The sequence below is a fragment of the Toxorhynchites rutilus genome, chromosome 2 (assembly GCF_029784135.1).
Source record: "Toxorhynchites rutilus septentrionalis strain SRP chromosome 2, ASM2978413v1, whole genome shotgun sequence".
Taxonomy (NCBI): domain Eukaryota; kingdom Metazoa; phylum Arthropoda; class Insecta; order Diptera; family Culicidae; genus Toxorhynchites; species Toxorhynchites rutilus.
Window position 1 is genome coordinate 89,325,438 of NC_073745.1, and position 12,114 is coordinate 89,337,551.

A 12,114-nucleotide genomic window follows, 5' to 3' on the forward strand; every position below is an offset into this window, starting at 1 on the left:
TTGACGGTGAATGGCGTGGATTTGAGTTATTTTCTTGGGGGAAACTTTTTTTATGCGGTCCCTATCTACCGCACAAAAAAAACAAATTATGTAGGAAAATAAGCCTTTTTTAACATCGACAATTCTGCGAAGCCTCTGAATATACACACCCAATCAAGAAAATCGTAACGTTGAATACACAATGCAGGAGCAGGTATTCCCAAAACACTTTCATGTTGCACGTAAAAATATCGCCTTACAGATAGGTGGAATTAAAACTACCGTTTCTACTGTTGAATAATTGCTACCCACACTAGACCAAAGGATTTTGTACCAACCTGAAGAGGTATGAGAAATATCTACCCGTGGAGCATTACTACCTGTACTTCACCTAGAGATTACTACAAAAGGACAGCTTGGGACGAATATTCAATCAGAACGAACATAGTCGTGAACAAGTAACTTGCACCAATCCAACCAACTGTAATAGATTTGAAAGAAAACCAGACAAATGGATAGAATCAACTTCAAGAAAGCTTCACTGCCGCTGAGCACAGTCCGGGAATCAAGTTCAACCCGCCCTATGAAAAGAACATCGCCCAAGAAAATCAACAAACAGCCGAGTGATGAATACGCAGTTTGTAGCCGGAAGCCAACCAGAATGACAAATCCAAACCGGTGGATGAGTAGTAAGACGCGAACCACCGAAAGTAAAATATGCCCACCAACAACCGTGGCCATGGAGCTGAAAAACGAGGACGAGAGTGTGTACATCACGCCGACCGCTGGGAAAAAATCAAGGATATCTCACTGTAGCAATTCTCATCAATCGAATGAATTTATTCAGAGTCTGCGCGAATCGTTGGCGGAGAAAGCCAGAGCGATAGCGACTGCACAAATAAGTGAAGACGAGGATGAGGAGATAAGCAACGTACCCATCGTTAAGGAATCGTTCATTTCAAATTATAGAAAAGGATTAAGGGAAATATGGCAGAAGCCAAAGCTCTCGGTAATAAATGATGAACCCGTGGCTAATACCAAACGAGCAAACGATGATGGCGAGATGGACGATGTTCCAAGTGCTAAGAAGCCCCGGATATCCCATCCTGAGGAGAACGAAGAAATCAAACAAGATGACGTACGATTCACCATGATAACAACGAGGGCTCAGAGGCGTCTGTATGGGGATATCTACGATCACGATTTCATCGAATATCGGGAACAACTGGTCACCATTAACGGGATAAAGCAACGATGTGTCATACTGGAAGAGCGCCTGGAAAGGGAACGAAAAGACGGGGATGCTACCGCAAACATTCGATGGGAAATTTTTCAGCAAAAAGTGCTTTTCGATCTGGCCAAGGAAAGATTTATGCAGCTTCGGAAAAAGCTGAGAATAATAGCGGCGCTTACGGACGAATTCGATCGTTTTGATGATTATATGTTGGCCCGTAGATTAGAGGCTGAATTGTTATCGATATTGTAATTGATCATTCATTAGTTCTTGGTTTAATGTATTGTTCTTAACATATATGTATTTTCAATAATAGTTAAAATGAAACCCAATTTTTCTTGTTTTATTATAAATAGAGGCGCACCCTTTCATCGTTCAAAGATTCAATCTATAGACCATCCAATATTGTTCCACATCGCATACTTTTGATGTTACGTAGAATACCTGAATGGCCAGGTTCATGCAGAATAGAAACAATTGTTCGCACAATGAAAAGCATCAGTTATGCAGAAACCAAAAAAAAACTTCCATAGTTTATGTAGAGTTGTTAATTTACAGACAAATGGCGATTTTCTACCGGGAAATAAGAATACGAAACCGATATGAGATATAGATCTAACCGTGTAGTATTGTTATCTATATTTTATCTTCATCTCATAAAGAGTAAATTGCAGTTAAACATTGGTCATTGGTCATTGAGGCACCTTTGCATACTTGAAATCTAAAAAAATAGACAGCTATTTGAGAAGGACCAAAGATTTATTTCTTAGTTTTTAACCCTCCTGTACTCGCGTGCAAAATCATAATCAGAGATCGAAATCCTCTCTCGGATGCACGATAAATATTCAATCAATCAATCTAGTTTCCATTATTAAAAACAAATTATTAGAATATAAGTACGAATTACAGAATGGCAGAAGGAGGGGGAGGATCTCCAGATATGGAGATCTCTGATGATGACTCCCCTCTGGTTGAAAAAAGTTCTAATAAAGGAACAGCGAAGACACTTAAACGCGTTACTACATCAGAGGATGTTTCGTCCGGGGACGAGTCTGCTAACTCTAGCAAGCCCCCCTCTAAAAAACCTGCAAATACCACCTCTCCAACCCCCCTCGCTCCTACAACAGCTCAGATTTCGCCTCCCCATCCTGTTGTCCCCGATCCCCTTCAATCCTCGTCATCTCCTTCTCGTCCTGTAGTCTTCTCTCCACGTGTCAAGGTCTATCCTGAAGATGCACCTGGAACTGGTCCGTGGGTTGTTTTCTTCAGGCCTAAGCCAAACGGAAAAGCACTTAATGTTATTCAGATCATGAAAGATCTGGCAAGATACTCCTCCGTGACAGAAATTTCGAAGGTTAGACCGACCAAACTGCGTGTTGTCGTAGCTGATCGGAAAGACGCAAACGGTATTGTCGTCGACCAGAGGTTTACCCTGGAATATCGTGTCTACGTGCCTTCCCATGACGTAGAAATCTCGGGGGTGATAACCGAAACGGGTCTGACGTGCAAATCAATTATGGAAGGAGATGGCAGATTTAAAAAGCTGCCTTTGATTAAGGTTAAAATCTTAGAATGCCGACAACTCGGCAAAGTCTCCCAGGAAGGGAAAGAATCGAAATTTACGCCGTCCGACTCGTTTAGAGTCAATTTTGCTGGCTCCGCCCTCCCTAACTACGTTATGGTGGACAAATTGAGGCTACCGCTGCGACTCTTCGTGCCAAAGCCCATGACTTGCCTGAAATGCAAGTCAGTTGGTCACACAGCAGCTTACTGCGCCAACAAGAAGCGCTGTGCCACTTGCGGAGAGCAACATGTGGACAAATCCTGCAGTGCGATTGAGCAAAAGTGTCCATATTGCGGAGGAACTCCGCACGTGCTCTCGGCTTGTGAAACTTACAAGAGTCGCTGGGAGAAGCAGAAGCGCTCTTTAAAGGAACGCTCGAAGCGCACTTTTGCGGAAATTTTAAAGGGCGCTTCTCCATTGGCCCAACAGCAACAACCTTTAACCGCAAACAATGTCTTCGCTTCGCTGCCAGTTGACGAAATGGAAGCGGATACAGCTAACGAGGGCACACCGTACATCTTCCAAGGGAATCCCCGGCGCAAAAATGTGACCACTCCCAAAGTTCAAGTACAAGCCCCTCCGGTTATACCCTCTGTTAGCATGCCTAAAAAATCGAGTGCAGCGGACAAGCAAAATCAGGTTCCTCCTGGTTTCCGTGGGAATAATTCACCTTCGAACGACCCAGCACTCGAAGGAACATCAAAAACCCCAACTGTCCCTATTTTACCGTCAAGTTCAACTTCCCAATCGGGATTTATAAAGTTGACTGACCTTGTGGCTCAAATCTTCACATGCTTTAATGTTTCCGACTCCATCAGAACCATTGTCATATCAATGCTTCCAGTATTAAAGACAATTTTGCAACAATTGATGCAAACATGGCCCCTCCTTGCAATGATTATCTCTCTTGATGTCTAATTCAAATAGAGAGGTCGGAGATATCACTGTTTTACAGTGGAATTGTCGTAGTCTTATCCCTAAATTGGATACATTCAAATTTTTAATTCATAAGTTCAATTGTGATGTTTTTGCTCTGTCCGAAACTTGGCTTTCTTCGCGAGATGATCTCTCTTTCCACGATTTTAATATTATACGCTTGGACCGTGATGACAGATACGGAGGGGTGCTATTGGGGATCAATAAGTGCCACTCATTTTTTCGAATTGACCTTCCACCTATTGGAGGGATTGAAGCTGTTGCTTGTCATGCAAACATCAGAGGAAAAGACCTCTGTATTGTCAGCTTGTATTGGCCTCCGAGAGCTGCGGTTAGCCGCAAGCAACTTGTTGACATGTGCTCACTCCTTCCTGAGCCACGATTGATCTTGGGAGACTTCAACTCTCACGGAACTGCCTGGGGGGAACAGTACGACGACAATCGTTCACTGTTGATATATGATCTTTGTAACAGCTTCAATATGACACTTTTGAACACTGGGGAAACAACACGTGTACCTAAACCTCCTGCTAACCCAAGTGCTCTTGACCACTCGCTTTGCTCGAATTCACTATCGTTAGATTGCAAGTGGAATGTAATCCAGGACCCCAACGGTAGTGATCACTTGCCAATTAAAATTTCCATCACCATTGGGTCGAATTCTTCTGAATCTATAAACATGGCATATGACCTCACAAGACACATTGACTGGAAAAAATATGCGGACGCGATTGCTCTAGCCATCAATTCCAGAGATGGTTTACCTCCATTGGAGGAGTATAACTTCCTTTCTCGTTTGATCTATGACAGCGCGGTTCGCGCTCAAACGAAACCCATCCCAGGTTCCACCATTTCCCGAAGGCCTCCCAATCTATGGTGGGATAGCCAATGTTCCAAGCTTTATGTAGAAAAATCGAATGCATTTAAAGCTTTTCGGAAACGTGGAACCCCTGAAAATTTTCAAACGTATTTAGCCCTTGAAGATCAATTTAAAAACTTAATCAAAGGGAAAAAACGTGCTTATTGGCGAAATTTCGTGGGAGGTTTGTCACGAGAAACGTCAATGAAAGAATTATGGAAAGTGGCTCGAAACATGAGAAATCGCTCTTCAACGAATGAAAGCGAAGAATATTCACATCGATGGATTTTTAATTTTGCACGGAAGGTTTGTCCTGATTCCGCTCCTGTGCAAAAAATTGTTCGAGATATACCACAAGATAGGTGCGATCTTGATTCCGAGTTTTCGATGGTAGAATTCTCTCTTGCTCTCCTTTCATGTAACAATTCTGCTCCGGGATCGGATAGAATTAAGTTCAACTTGCTGAAAAACCTCCCTGATGTGGCGAAACATCGCTTGTTGAATTTATTCAATCGGTTTCTGGAGAATAATATTGTTCCAGATGATTGGAGACAAGTACGAGTTATAGCTATTCAAAAACCCGGAAAACCCGCGTCCGACTTCAATTCGTACCGCCCAATAGCAATGCTGTCTTGTATACGGAAATTGTTGGAGAAAATGATCTTGTTTCGCCTTGATCGATGGGTTGAAACGAATGGCCTACTCTCAGATACACAATATGGGTTCCGCAGGGGCAAGGGGACGAATGATTGTCTTGCGTTGCTTTCTTCAGAAATTCAAATGGCTTACGCCGAAAAAAACAAATGGCTTCAGTATTCTTGGACATAAAGGGGGCCTTTGATTCTGTTTCAATAGAGGTTTTGTCAGACAAATTACACTCTCGGGGTCTTCCGCCTCTATTGAATAATATTTTATATAACTTGCTTTGTGAGAAGCATTTGAACTTTTCTCACGGAGATTCGGCAGTAAGTCGGGTCTCTTACATGGGACTCCCCCAGGGCTCATGTTTAAGCCCCCTTTTGTACAACTTCTATGTAAGCGACATCGACAATTGCCTTACACAAAATTGCAGCCTAAGACAACTTGCAGATGATGGAGTGGTGTCTGTCGTAGGATCAAACGAATCCGACCTGCAAGGACCCTTACAAGATACTTTGAACAATTTTTCAACCTGGGCCATTGGGCTAGGGATCGAATTCTCCACGGAGAAAACAGAGATGGTGGTTTTTTCTAGGAAGCATAAACCAGCAAAACCAAAGCTTCAACTTTTGGGTAAACCGATCACTCATGCTATGTCATTCAAGTATCTTGGGGTCTGGTTCGACTCCAAATGTACTTGGGGGGCCCATATTAGGTATCTGAGTAAAAAATGTCAACAAAGAATAAACTTTCTCCGTACAATTACCGGCACCTGGTGGGGAGCCCATCCCGAAGATCTTATAATGTTGTATCGAACAACTATTCTCTCAGTGATGGAGTATGGCAGTTTCTGCTTTCAATCAGCTGCCAAAACACACCTCATTAAACTCGAGCGAATTCAGTATCTTTGTCTCCGTATCGCGTTGGGATGTATGCCCTCAACGCATACCATGAGTCTCGAGGTTTTGGCAGGCCTACTCCCACTAAAAGATCGCTTCAATTTATTATCTCTTCGGTTCTTCATCCGGTGTAAGGTCATGAACCCATTGGTGATCGGAAATTTTGAGCAGCTGATCGAGCTAAATTTTCACTCCGGATTCATGAGTTCATATCATGAATTCATCTCCATGCAGGTTGATCCTTCTTCGTATATTCCCAACCGTGTTTGTTTCCCTGACTACATCAATTCCTCTGTGCATTTTGATCTGTCCATGAAGCAAGATATCCATGGATATTCAGATTACCAACGATCGAGGATCGCTCCAACGATCTTCGATGAAAAGTATGGGGGTATCAATTGTGATAATATGTACTTTACTGATGGGTCCACTATAAACGAGTCCACAGGATTTGGAGTGTTCAACGAATTTTTTAGCACCTCACACAGTCTTCAGAATCCTTGCTCAGTGTATATTGCTGAATTGGCAGCAATTCATTGGGCGCTGGACAGCGTCGCCTCACGACCTGTTGAACACTATTACATTGTAACGGATAGTCTTAGCTCTGTCGAAGCTATCCGTTCAGTGAGGCCGGAAAAGCACTCGCCGTACTTCCTTGAGAGAATACGAGAAAATTTGAGTGCTTTATCCAGACGCTGTTATGTCATTACCTTTGTGTGGGTCCCTTCTCATTGCTCAATTCCGGGTAATGAGAGGGCTGACTCATTAGCAAAGGTAGGTGCGATTGAAGGCGATATTTATCAGCGTCAAATCGCCTTCAATGAATTTTACTCTTTAGTCCGTAAAAATACCATCGCTAACTGGCAACGCAAATGGAACGAAGGTGAATTGGGCCGGTGGCTTCACTCGATTATCCCTAAGGTTAGCCTCAAACCATGGTTCAAAAGTCTGGACTTGAGTCGGGACTTTATTCGCACCTTCTCCCGACTCATGTCCAATCACTGTTCGTTAGACGCGCTACTCTTTCGTTTCAATCTGGCCGGCAGCAATATCTGCGTTTGTGGCCGAGGCTACCACGACATCGAACACGTTGTTTGGTCGTGTGAGGTGTATCTTGTTGCCAGATCGAATTTAGAGAACTCCCTTCGGGCTAGAGGAAGGCAGCCCAATGTGCCGGTGAGAGATGTGTTGGCTCGGTTAGACCTTGATTACATGTCCCAAATATATGTTTTCCTTAAATCTATCGATGTTCGTGTGTGATTATCCTTATATCCTTATACCCTCCATTTCTTCCTTTATGAGTAATTGGTCCGCTTGCTATAAACAGGAGAATGAAATGTAAATTCACAATAGATGTACGAATAGATTTAAGAATTGAGTGTGTGTGATTATCAACATTGTAATAATTTCCTTATACCCCATCCTTTTCCTGAGAAAAATATGTCACCCTTCTAATCTCGAGTTCACCGCGAGTAATCGGTTTCCCACATTACTAACCATAGATTTAAGAAAATTGTTCATATATATAGTTTTCAAAATATATTTAAGATTTCGGCTCCTTTAAACTTATGCAACTGAGCCTGTAAAAATAAACGAATTTATAAAAAAAAAAAAAAAATCTAGTTTCCGATGAACCGTGTATTGTTGATATTTTCGTCTCTTCGTTTTCACCGAAAATTCTTTTTCAGAGAGAAAGAGATGTGGAAAATCTCGTTCTCGGAAGTTCAACGAGAATGCTTTTTCGTCTCTCATTTGGTACTGAAAATATGGAGCGAAAAATCTTAGCTAACTTTACCAACGTTAATTTGTTAGGACAGCGTCCAAACGATCTGCATTTGGACAGCGTCTGAATTGTACAAATATTAATCCATCTAATGTTCACTTCACGATGAAACCCAATATTGCCACATATTTTAATGCAATGTTTTCAGCTGTACTGAAGAAGTGGAAAACCATTATCGGCATCAAGGAGTCACTGAAAACGAAACCATTTTTCGGCAATCATAACTCACCGAAAAATAAAAATCCGCTTTGCGTTTCTCGCGAGAATTGAAGTGAGCGTATAACATTCTCTCGCCTCCTATATTCTCAGCTATTTTTCCCTGTGGGTGAAAACGGATGTTTTTCGTCTCAAATCGGCGAGCATTTCGATCTCTGATCATAATACGTATACTCACAAACCGAAAATTGAACTTCTCTGTAATGTTGCCATTGTGTATTTTTCAGGCTTTATTGGCATTTATTTGAAGAAGAGGGTATTATTAAATGAAAAAATTCAAAAAAATATGTTTTCTTCGTCTTTATTATGTTTTAATAGATCATCTAATTCAGCCTCCTCAAAACAGAGTAATTTTTGATACTCCAACACAAATAACAAAATTCGAAATTTTCTCTGTAATTAATTAAAAGTAAGCAACTGAATATAACTCGTGGAAGTATAAAGAGCTATTAAATAACATAAAAACGTATTAATCGATTGTGGTTTCGTTGGAATTGGAATCAGAACATAGCATAACTGCATGCTCGAAACAAACATATTTTTACATTCCATGCAGTTGTTGCGTGTTTTTCGGGTCTTTTATCGAATAGAAGAATTTATAACGACCTCTAGATAATCACCAGATGATAAAGGTTCTGGAATATAACGTTTGGATGTTTCCAATATTCTTTGCCTCTGTATTCTTGGTAAAATAAGAATTAATGCCTTTTTTAGATGGGGCATAAAAAGATTATGTAAAAGGATTTCTAAGAACTTCCTTTTCTTTTTCTTGTTTTCTTGTCGATATTGCTCCCTGATACCGTAACTGATAAAAATTACTATAAGCCACCGATTAGTTTATAGTTCACTGTTTACAATTCTTCAACAAGTGTGTATATGTATGACCATTATATTTAGCGAATAACTATACGAAAGTCAAACATTTATATTTTGCTTTTGAACGTATGAATCTAACGACGAATATATCGACGAATCGTTAATAGAGGTCCTCCGGATAATCGAGTCAAAAAAAAATTATTTTTTTTTTTGCATGTGTTTTTCGTTTTTTGAAAATAAAAGAGGAATTTGATTTTCTCAAATGAAAAAAAAAATATTTATCCAAATTCTCTCAGGAGGTGATAGACGATCATATTTGATGAAAAAAATCCTCCTACGCATATGTTCGAATTTCAACAATGACAGAGCTACAGAACATTTTTTTTGTTTCGGACTTTGTTACTTCAAACTGGCTCTACATTAAAAAGTGCGCTACGGAAGACGATTCTGATGCTTTTATTTGATAGATGAAAAAATTCAGTACAGGATATAGTAGTGGAACAACTAAATTAGTGAATTTTAATAACATTTTGGAAGTGAAACACTTAAAAGTTAATAATTTTTAATGTGTTATTATTAATTTTATTTTTAAAATTTATGTTAAACTAGATTATTTCTATCAATGAAAATGAAGTTCTTTAACTGCTCCACAATTTGGTTCTTTGACGCACAACTTCTATCTGTCTTAATTTGGCTGCCATATCGATATAAACAATTCCTGGTGAAAATTGAAGCAAAATCTTCAAAAATCACGATTTTTACCCCACCGTACATGTAATAGCCACTTAACGTTGAAAGGTTACATTTCTTCATGAAATAAGCCATATTTGAAATATAAAAAAAATATTTTTTTCCAAACTGAATATAATCGAGACCAGAATTGTATATAATCGAAACACATATAATAATAATATACAGAATATAATCGAGTCCGACCTGTACTGTATTCTATTAGTCAAATCATTTCATTTGATACCAATAGTCGACCATAGTCGACCCTTTTGTGGCGGCGACCTTTTCGAATTTATGTTGTTCATAATGTAGTGTATTCTCCAAATCAAGCCATTCACCCATTTTTTTGCGGCGGCCAAATTGAATTTTTCAAGATCATGGAATACGCAGTTTTATAATGACAGTAGAATTAAATGTATGTTCCGATTTTCAGATCAATCATTCAACAGGAACGGGGTTAATTTTCTATTAATGTGGGACAACCCAACAAACATTTAAACATACATAGAAACAGTTCAAGCTGAATGAAATCCATTCAAAAAGTAATTAGCTGTTTGGGGACTGCGGCCTTCTTGAAATTGAATTTTTCATTATCTGCTATGTTCTACTAGTCGAGAACATTCTTTTGATACATTTTTGGCCATTTTTCATAAATAACTGTGTTCTACTACTTTTCCATTTGATACCCATATTGATGGGGTTCTGAGAAATTAAGTAATCCGCCATTTTGTAATGGCCACCATCTCAGATTTGCATTTTTCATGAATAACTGTATTCTACTAGCCAAGCCCTTTCATTTGATACCCATATTGATGGGGTTGTGAAAAAAATATTTATGGCGCCATCTTGCGGTGGCTGTCATTTTGGATTTGCATTTTTCATAAATAGCTGTGTTCTACTAGTCAAGCCCTTTCATTTGATACCCATATTGATGGAGTTGTGAGAAAATATGCAATCCGTCATTTTGTAGTGGCCGCCGTCTTGGATCTGCATTTTTCATAAATAACTGCATTCCACTAGTCATGCCCTTTCTTTTGATGCCCATATTAGCTATTCAATATAGAATTATTATACAAATTATTCAAAATTTCCAAAACTCAAAAATAAAATTCTCCGGATAATCGAGTCTAAAATTCCGGATAATCGAATCCCGTATAATCGAGTCCGACCTGTATATATTTTTTAATTTTTTTATTTTTATAGAGACTGCCTAATGTGGCATTCGCCTCTGTATATTGATTACATTTTATTTTGTGAGTTTACAGTAATTCATATATGATTGTATAGTTGGATGTCTTTTAAAAATTTCAGTACGAATTTTTCTTCCATATTGTTGTTGTTACTTAAGATATCCCTTATATTGTTTGGTAGTCCGTTTCGTCTCCTTTCAATAGCGTATTTACAGCAATCGAGTAGTATATGGTTCACAGTGATTGGTTTGCTACAGATGTCACACATCGCGGGAGGTTTCCTCTCGAACAGATGCTTTTTGTTGAACCAAGTATGTCCCAGACGCAATCTGGTTAGGACTATTTGCTCTCGCCTAGTTTTTCTGTCTTTCGATCTCGTTATGGTACCTTTAATGAGTTTTAGGCCTCTCGTATCTGCGTTGTTCCAGATAAATTGATGTTTTTGCCACAAAATCCTTCTACACCAGCTAACTGCATCTTGTGCGGGAACCGAGTAACAAATCACCTCCGCATTTCGTCCTTCGCGAGCCATGTCATCCGCCTTTTCGATTCCGTCGATTCCCTGGTGACCAGGAACCCAGCATAGAATGATTTGTTTATCCTTCATCTCTTTTACAATTTTTTGAATGAAAGGATGATGCAACTTCCCTTTTTCTATCTCCTGTAAGAAGCTTGCAGAATCGGTGAAAATTACGCTTCTATTTTGTATTTGCCTTGTAGCTTTCGCAATTGCAAAAGCTTCGGCGGAATAAACGGAACATTGATTACCAAGGCTTCCACTAGGCCGGTAGTTTGGGCCTACAATTCCAACTCCAACTTTGGATTGTGCTAACGAACCATCTGTGAACCAAAGGTCGTAATCAGCGTATTTTTTTTTCCACTAGTGATTGAAATAATTTTTGGGCTATCAGACGTCCTTGACCTGCTTTGACCCGTTTTTTTTTAAACCAGTCGATTTTAGGACACGCTTTATACCAGGCTCTACCTAGCTTAGTGTGGACTTTTGTGATCATCGGGAGTTTTTGATTGGTTAGAACATTAAGTGCTTGATTGGTTTTCTTCCATACTGTTTTGGTTGTAGCCTTTTCCCTCTCCATGATTCTATAAGCCTTTTTTGCCAATGTTAAGGTTGCCACAAATTCCCATGGGAGCCGTGCTGCTTCTGCCATAATCGATTGTATTGTTCGGAGGGCCCCTGATGCAATCCGAATGACAGCATTATAGGTTGGAGTAAGTTGGATGATGTTTTGCCACTTGAGTACCTCAA

General features: G+C 39.8%; 1 protein-coding gene across 6 annotated transcripts in view; it reads left to right on the top strand.

Moving 5' to 3' along the window:
* Positions 1–12,114, top strand: part of LOC129771653 (insulin-like growth factor-binding protein complex acid labile subunit) — a 671,410-nt gene that overhangs the window by 216,023 nt on the left and 443,273 nt on the right. The window lies entirely within an intron of this gene.